Source organism: Gossypium hirsutum, chromosome A10 (genome assembly GCF_007990345.1).
Source record: "Gossypium hirsutum isolate 1008001.06 chromosome A10, Gossypium_hirsutum_v2.1, whole genome shotgun sequence".
Taxonomy (NCBI): domain Eukaryota; kingdom Viridiplantae; phylum Streptophyta; class Magnoliopsida; order Malvales; family Malvaceae; genus Gossypium; species Gossypium hirsutum.
Window position 1 is genome coordinate 116,549,997 of NC_053433.1, and position 9,059 is coordinate 116,559,055.

Genomic DNA, 9,059 nt, shown 5'->3' on the forward strand with positions numbered 1-9,059 from the left:
TTTTTTCTAATCAATGAAGTCACTCTAGAGCTCAATAACGAACTATAATTTCAATAACCACATCATTTAGTTACCACAAATTATTTCATGATAATGACCAAAATGGTCAAATATCCGTATGCTCACAAGGCACACTTAGCTCATAATTACACTCCAATCTAAATGCCTTTATTATAGTTTAATCGAATACATTCTTATGGCATAACACATTGGCGAAATGTATCATAGTCACATGGACTGTGGTCACATTTGCATTCATACACTTATTCACATATGCATCGCTTTGTATACTTTTGACCTAATCGAAATTGAAAATCACATACAAGTACCTGATACATACCTGGATAACTTAATGTACTGAACATCTTTAACTGTCATTTCATTACTAAGCCTCATCGTCTTAGACCTTGCAGAAACCCCGTTTAACAATATCAAGAGATCTCACCATTCCGTCACATAGTTCAAACCTCATGCACGCATATGTAGTTTATCTATTTCTTCCAAATTTGATTCACATAGTCTTTCGCATCTAGAAACCTCATATCTACTTCTAATTCAATCAATCAAACTAAAACATAATACTTTTACCACGTTTAGTTTCCATATTTAGAAGCACATAGTAATTTCATAATCTATCATGAATAGATTCATAGAGTCGCTACTCATTTAGCATAACATATACTCTTTCAATAATCATAATCACTTGCTCAAACGTACTCGTTTCATGCACATACATGAATATATATATATATATATATATAAAAACTTAATTCCTTATTTCATAATCGCATCAAAACTTTCGAGTATTTCAACGTGGCATGTATTGAATTACAGTATGGGTACGCAAAGAACCAAACATAAACCTTATCACATATACGTAGGTTGACAAAATACAATCCTTCCCTTGCATTTGTACATCTAGCCGAATACAATTTATTCTCAATTTATAAGGCCTTTTTGGCCGAATATGCACAATTACATATATAAATCTCAGCACATACTTTTCTTTACTTAAAGCTCATACGATAAATTTAAATCAAATACTTTTTCATACTAACAACCATTGACCGAATAGATTATTCCCTTATTCAAATATATAATAATCATTCCCACATATGTATCGTTCTTTAATACTAATAATTCACCGAATTGTTAGCCGAATGTACACGAGTATATACTTGAAAGCTTAGTATATACTACATTATACAAGCATACCAAGACTGATTAGGTCATCCTCATTTTCGCAATATAATAATCAATCACATATACGTTTTTCTTGAATGCTAGTGATTCACTTTGAGGTAAACTTACAAATGAGGAGGTAATATGTATCTGAACATCTTAAATGTATAGTACTTACTTGATGGTAGCTCACTGCGAACATTCAAGATCATAATCTTACTTAATTCACCAGCATTAAGCCTGCAGGACTTTAAACCCGGATACAATCCCAACATGAAGCCAGCGGGTCTCTAACCCGGATACAATCTCAGCACAATTCATTTAATATATATTTATATTTTTACTAACTTTGGCCTCATTAAATATCTAATATTGCACACTTTTCACAATTGGTCATTCGGCCTTATCACATATTCACTTACACATATATCACATTAACCATTCAGCCTTATCTCATGTATGCACTTTCACATTCATCACATTGGCCATTCGGCCTTATCACATATACACACTTTCACATTCATCATATTGGCCATTCGGCCTTATCACATATACACACTTTCACATTCATCACATTGGCCATTCGATCTTAAGCTAGATATTACGCCTTGTCATTTTATTTCGTCTTAGGTACAAAATCACATTAGTAAATTGATTCAAATACGTAAAATTTTCCATTCGGCCTTAGAACATATCATGGCCACATCATATTTTTCAATTTAGCCATTTCTATAATAGTATCCATTAATCAAAACTCAAAATAGGTTTAATTACTTAGAGACTTACCTCGAATGTCGTCGAACGACTACGGATCGACTATTTGGTTAGTTTAGCTTTTCCCCTATCCGAATTAGGCTCCTTAAGCTCTTGAGCTTAATCTAAAACAAATTTAACTTATTAAAATCCCATTGTGCTTGCTTATGGCCGAATACCACAGGAAATTTAATAGGCCATATAACTACTTTTAGCTCAATATAAAATAATCGTACACATCTTTAATCACCTTAAACAAATTACTAAGTATTATAGAAAATCAAAGCATACTCATCGTTAGCCTTATTCGGCCATCTCAATACGTTCTAAGTGACCATATGTATATACGTCTATACTAAAGTGCTTTACATTAATAACACTATATCAACAATGTATAATGCCGACCCCTTTAAACCAATTATCCATACAAATATTATTTGTACACATTTCCTTACCTAAATTTCACATTCGGCAACCACTTAATTAACTTAACAAATTTTCTGTACTTCAAAACCACAAGTAAATATCATAATTTGTATCATTACATCGATTAAACTAAATCATGCATTAGCTTTTAGCACATTCGGCCATTAAAGAGACAACCCAATTAACATTCAAACCTTTTTAAGCTTAGATTTCCCAAGGCCGAATATCACATAAAAACCTTTAACACACATGCAAAGTTTACACTTTAACTAATTATACAAATACTAATAAACCGAATATTATTTAAACAACCATTTGAATAATTCTTTATCACATGTTCACAATCGGCATAACCATGTTACAAATTCAATACATAAAAATCTTCTTATCCAAGGCTATATTTGACCTATATGTATTTTCTTTACAACCATTCATCAACAATTAAGCACATGTTTAATGGCCGAATGCACTTACCTCTTACTCATCCTTAACAGAATTTTTTTTTATCAATCTTCCATTTCCACTTAACTACGAACCATTTAAAACAATCAATATTTTACACATTGCCGAATGCATATATATATTCATCCAAACTCATAATTTCACAAGCTTAGCCTTATTTCCTCATTTAATGGCTACTTGTTCATCAAGACATTAAACACATCATGCATAACATACAAAGCATCCTTAGCCAAAAAAAAATACTATCACAAAACTTCCTTGGCCGAATGTCATCTTTTTCCATTAACTAGATTTTGCCATGGGCTTGCTTCAATACTTGAGACCACTCAAATAAATATTCAAACTTAATCCTTCATTTCATTTTTCATTTTAGCACATATTCGGCTAATATATAAATATATGCTATCAATTTAATTACAATTATAAAATTTCAACCCAAACTCATTCTTTACCTCGTCTTTCACCTTAATTCAAATTCGGCAAGTATATAAACATATATTAGCAATTTAATTATAGCATTCCACAATTAAGCACAAGTTTCATACTTCACTTTAATTGCCGCATACAATTTGCTCATTTTAATCACCTATAACCTCACTTAACAAAATTCCTAAAACCACATGCACTCATTTAACCACCTTTTTATTCATCAAGGCAATTAACACTCAATTTATAACATCTTGCAAATTCATGGCCGAATGCATCAATATTTTAATAAACAATAATTTAGTTCAACTCCCCATTCAATTCCTCATTTGGCATCCGTATAATTACAATCTAACATTTAAAATATAATTTCCAAGAATTTGGCACAACCTTACTTTGCACTTTAATAACCGAATGAAATTTTACTCAAACTTGCCCCTCATAGCAAATTTAATTAGTCTATTCTCATCCATAAACACTTATCATCAAAACATCCACAATCTAATCCTTGAAGCCATGACCGAATGCTTTATGAAATAAATTCACCAAAATTAACATATGGGTCATGTTGTGAGCTTCAAAACTAACAACATTTCGCAAAAATTAAAAATAAAATACATGAAATCTCACCTTAATTCCCAACACCAAGTGACCGAGTGCCTTTGGTGTTCTTTCCTTTCTTTCTTGCTTAGTTACGGCAACAAGAGAAAACAAACAGAAAAGTTTCTTTGTTTTTATCACCATTCTTTTTTATTTAATTCATGTTTTCAAATTATAAACTATTAAATATTATTTACTAAATATAATATACACATAATACCAAAATCATAACATCATTACCATCCACTAATGTTAAAAGTGGGCCATTTGACATGCAAGTCCACAACTTTAGTAATTTAACATTTTAATCACTTGGACATTTGCCTATCATATTTCTAAAGTTTCTCAAATATGTCCTTTTTAGCTAATTTCACATCCAAATGACAAAATTAAAACATGAAATTTTTACACATACTTATTCACAAATAATAAGCATAGAATATAACAATTAATTATTTTTGTGACTCGATTTGTGGTCCCGAAACCACTTTCCGACTAGGGTCAAATTAGGGGTGTCACATGATGGCTGCCATAAATGTTAATAATCTGCCATAAATTTGATGCTGCAAAACCATGTAATTTTCAAGTATTTACCATGCAATTGTCAACAAGACTCAGAAAAAGTAGATGATTATGTCCGTATCGAATCGTACCCGTATCGCGTGTTTGTGTCCATCTTTGGGTTATCTGGAGGACCTAAGTGGAACAAGGGTAATAAGTGTGCCCTCACCAAGCTTGAGGTCTACAACCCTTAGGGATATGTGGATGGATGGTTGCAAGAGCCTCAATTTACTCTCAGAGCTTCCACCATATCTGCAATACTTCGGAGTACTTGATTGTACGTCATTAGAAAAAGTATCATTTGCATATCAAAATTTATATCTATTTGATGATGATGATGTTTCGCATGCTATTCTGTAATTGCTTCAACTTGAATCAAGAGTCAATTGATAATATTGAGGCAGCGAGATATGATTCGAAATACTATGCTGATAAAGTTCCAAGTTTGATTTGTTGTTTCCTAGGAAACAAAATTTCAGCAAATAAGTTCAAGTGTCAGAGCATGAATTCTTCCTTAAGTTTGCAGATAGCCCCAAATGGGGGTAGTGGCAACAGATTTTTGGTTTTTTCAATCTTCCTTGTGGTTGATCTCACTCACTGCGATTGGTTTGGAACTCTTGCATATATTTGTGAGTACCAATTTAGAGCCTCCGGTGGTGGCAATGGTGGAGTTTCAACTTCTCAATTATGTCATCCAAATGCTTAGGTAGGGGTTTCATTTTCATCTCATTTTTTCATATTATCATACATTTTTCAGTTTTTTTTATTCCATTTTTCATATTGCCATACTTTTGTTTTCACGATTGTTAATAGTAAATTTTCAACTTATAAATTAATGACAACAAATGAAGTGCTTTAATTAATTAAAACCGACCAGGATGAATCTAACTTGCTCTGCTTTATAAATTACTCGTCTTTTAGAAGGTGCTTTACCCTACTGAAACCTTCGAGTTCTACATTGTAAATGTTAAAAGCATAATTTATGAACATAAAAATTGAAAATCTGTTCAAAAGTTTGTGATTGTTGCTTATTATTATTATTTTATCATCTTCATTCCCCTCTTGTGTCTGTGTTCTTAAAGTTCATAATTAATTCTTATTGACAGTTGACTTGTTATTGGTTGGTTTTTTTAATTCATATGACCAGTGGTGGACTCGATTCAGCTTCATTTTTTAGTTTCCAGCATTGGTGTCATCTGGTATCTCAATACTTGCTGCATTTTCCTTCAATGATATCTAGATTCATTAGAAAGATTGGTTATTTGTGCCACTGCTGAATTAGAGCTTTAGCCATATAAGGAGGAGCACCTAAACTGTAAGAGCTTCAATTTGTTTTGCTGAATGTTTGCTTTATACAAGTGTTTGAACTGATATTTGGTGACAATGCAAGTTGTTAACAGATTTGTGAACACAACTTCAAAGTAATCTTTTGAAGCCTTTTCTGGGTTCTGGTACACCAAAATAAAACAAAAAAACAAAAACCAAAATAATAAAGTTCAATGTCCATTGTTAGAAATCAAACCCACTCCAAGCATAATCTAGAAGCATGAGACGTGGAGCAATTTTGTGCCATGCAAAGTGCTGAAATTTTAGCCATACAAAGTGCTCCATTATTGAGATGTTTTGTGGCTGGAAATTAAGTGGATTAATAGCCACATTTGTTGTCACTTTATCAGCCTATAAATAGAGGCTTGAACTTGTGTTGTAATGAAGAAAAATGAGAAGAAAAAAGAAATAAGAGAAGCAACGTGAGTGAGAGTGAGAAGGTTAGCAAACCTTGAGTGAGTTAAAATCTAGCAGCAGCTAGACTATCTAGTCATTGAGAAAATATTTGTAATCTTCGTATTGTAATATATTGAGTGTGTAATAAAAAGTAAATTTTCGGCCCATCACGTTTCCAACAAGTGGCATCAGAGCTACGGTTCGGAGCTTGGTTCGGAGTTCGGTTCGTGTCCGGTTCGTGTCCAGTTCAGAGTACCTTTGGTGTTCATCTAACAAGTCGATATGGGCGACGTAATTCAGCTACAAGTTCCACAATTGACGAAGACAAATTATGGAAATTGGAGCATTCGAATGAAGGCTTTGCTCGGTTCGCAAGATTGTTGGGAGATCGTTGAAAAAGGATACATCGAGCCCGGAGATGCCGCTACAGAAGCAGCTTTATCAAATGACGCTAAGAAGGCGTTACGAGAAGCACGAAAGAAGGATCAAAAGGCCTTGAATAGTATCTTTCAAGGTATGGATGAATCAACCTTCGAGAAAATATCAGATGTGAAGAACGCGAAGAATGCATGGGAGATTTTGCAAAAATCATTTCAAGGTGTAGAAAAAGCTAAAAAGGTACGCCTTCAGTCACTTAGAGCTGAATTTGAAATGTTAAAAATGAAGAGCTCCGAGAATATCGATGACTATGCCAATCGTGTAAAATCGGTGGTAAATGAAATGAAACGAAATGGAGAAACTCTTGACGAGGTAAGAGTGATGGAGAAAATTCTACGGTCACTCACACGCAAATTCGAGTACGTAGTCGTTGCCATCGAAGAATCAAAAGATTTGTCAAAGATGTCGCTCGAAGAACTTGTGGGTTCTCTGCAAGCCCATGAGCAAAAGATGAAGCTAAATGAAGATAGTGAAAATCTTGATCAAGCCTTGCATAGCAAGTTGTCCGTCGACGACGGAGAAACAAGTAATAACTTTAACCAAGGAAGAGGAAACCGCAGAGGATACCGTGGAGGCTACCGTGGTGGAAACAGAGGAGGAAGAGGATCACGAGGACGTGGAAATCAATCATATGGGAGATATCAAGAAAATAAAGATTATCAAACATCCAACCGTGGACGTGGATCTAGAGGTCGTGGCCGAGGCAGATTTCAAGAAAATAAATCTCAGGTACAATGCTACAACTGTAACAAGTATGGACATTTCAGTTACGAGTGCAGATCAACACACAAAGTGGATGAAAGAAACCATGTAGCAGTCGCAGCAGAAGGCAACGAAAAAGTGGAATCAAGTGTCTTTCTCACTTACGGAGAAAATGAAGATCGCAAGAGAAGTGTGTGGTATCTCGACAACGGTGCAAGCAACCACATGTGTGGAAGAAAGGAGCTGTTCACAGAATTAGATGAAACAGTTCATGGACAAATAACTTTTGGAGACAACTCACATGCAGAAATCAAAGGAAAGGGCAAGGTTGTTATAACACAAAGGAATGGAGAGAAGAAGTACATCTCAGACGTTTACTACGTACCAGCTTTGAAGAGCAACCTGATCAGTCTTGGTCAACTCCTAGAAAAAGGATATGAAGTTCATATGAAAGACCGCTCACTCGCCATCAGGAACAAAAGTGGAGAATTAGTTGTTCGAGTTGATATGACGCGAAATCGTCTTTTCACCCTCGACATCGAGTCTGGAGAAGTAAAATGCATGAAGACGGATCTGAAAAATGAATCATGGTTGTGGCACTTAAGGTACGGACATCTCGGATTTTCTGGCTTGAAGCTGTTGTCGAAGACAAATATGGTGAATGGATTACCAAGTATTAATCATCCAGATCAACTGTGTGAAGCCTGTGTCAAAGGAAAGCAGCATAGGCAGAAATTTGAAGTAGGAAAATCTCGAAGAGCTAGAAGACCATTGGAAATTGTACACACCGACATATCTGGTCCGTACGACATTGAATCACTCGGTGGAAACAGGTACTACCTAACTTTTATTGATGATTATAGCAGAAAATGTTGGGTTTATTTTCTCAAAGCAAAATCGGAAGCCCTAGAAAAATTCAAGGAGTTCAAAGCAATGGTGGAAAAACAGAGTGGTCGATATTTGAAGATACTCAGATCCGATAGAGGAGGCGAGTATACTGCAAAGCTTTATGAAAGTTTCTGCAAGGATCATGGAATCATTCATCAGTTAACAGCCAGACGCACTCCACAACAAAACGGAGTTGCAGAAAGGAAGAATCGGACAATTCTGGATATGGCAAGAAGCATGATAAAAGGTAAACACCTTCCGAGAACTTTCTGGGCTGAAGCCGTTGAATGCGCAGTTTATCTGTTGAATCAATGTCAAACAAAAAGTGTAAGACACAAGACACCAGAAGAAGCATGGAGCGATCACAAGCCAAGAGTTGGACACCTCAAAATTTTTGGATGCATTGCATATGCACACGTTCCTGAGCAACAGAGGAAAAAGCTTGACGATAGAGGAGAGAAGTGTATCTTTATAGGCTATGACAAAAGAAGTAAGGCCTACAGACTTTATAATCCTCTTACTAAGAAATTGATTATCTCAAGAGATGTCGAGTTCGATGAAGCGGATTACTGGAGATGGAGTGAAGAAGAAAAGAAAGTGGAAGGATTATTTTTCAACGAAGACGACAATGATGTCATCAACCAAGAAGAACAAGGCGATGATCAAAGTCCTGGTACAACAGCCCCTTCGTCACCAACCAGCAGCAGCGGAAGCAGCAGCTCAGATGAAGCACCCACAAGAACACGGAGTCTCAACGACATCTACAATTCTACGGAACCTGTAGAGACGCAGTTCGATTATTCACTATTCTGTCTAATGACAGAATGTGATCCAGTGACATACGAAGAAGCAATTGAAAACAATAAATGGAAGAAGGCCATGGACGAGGAGATTGCTGC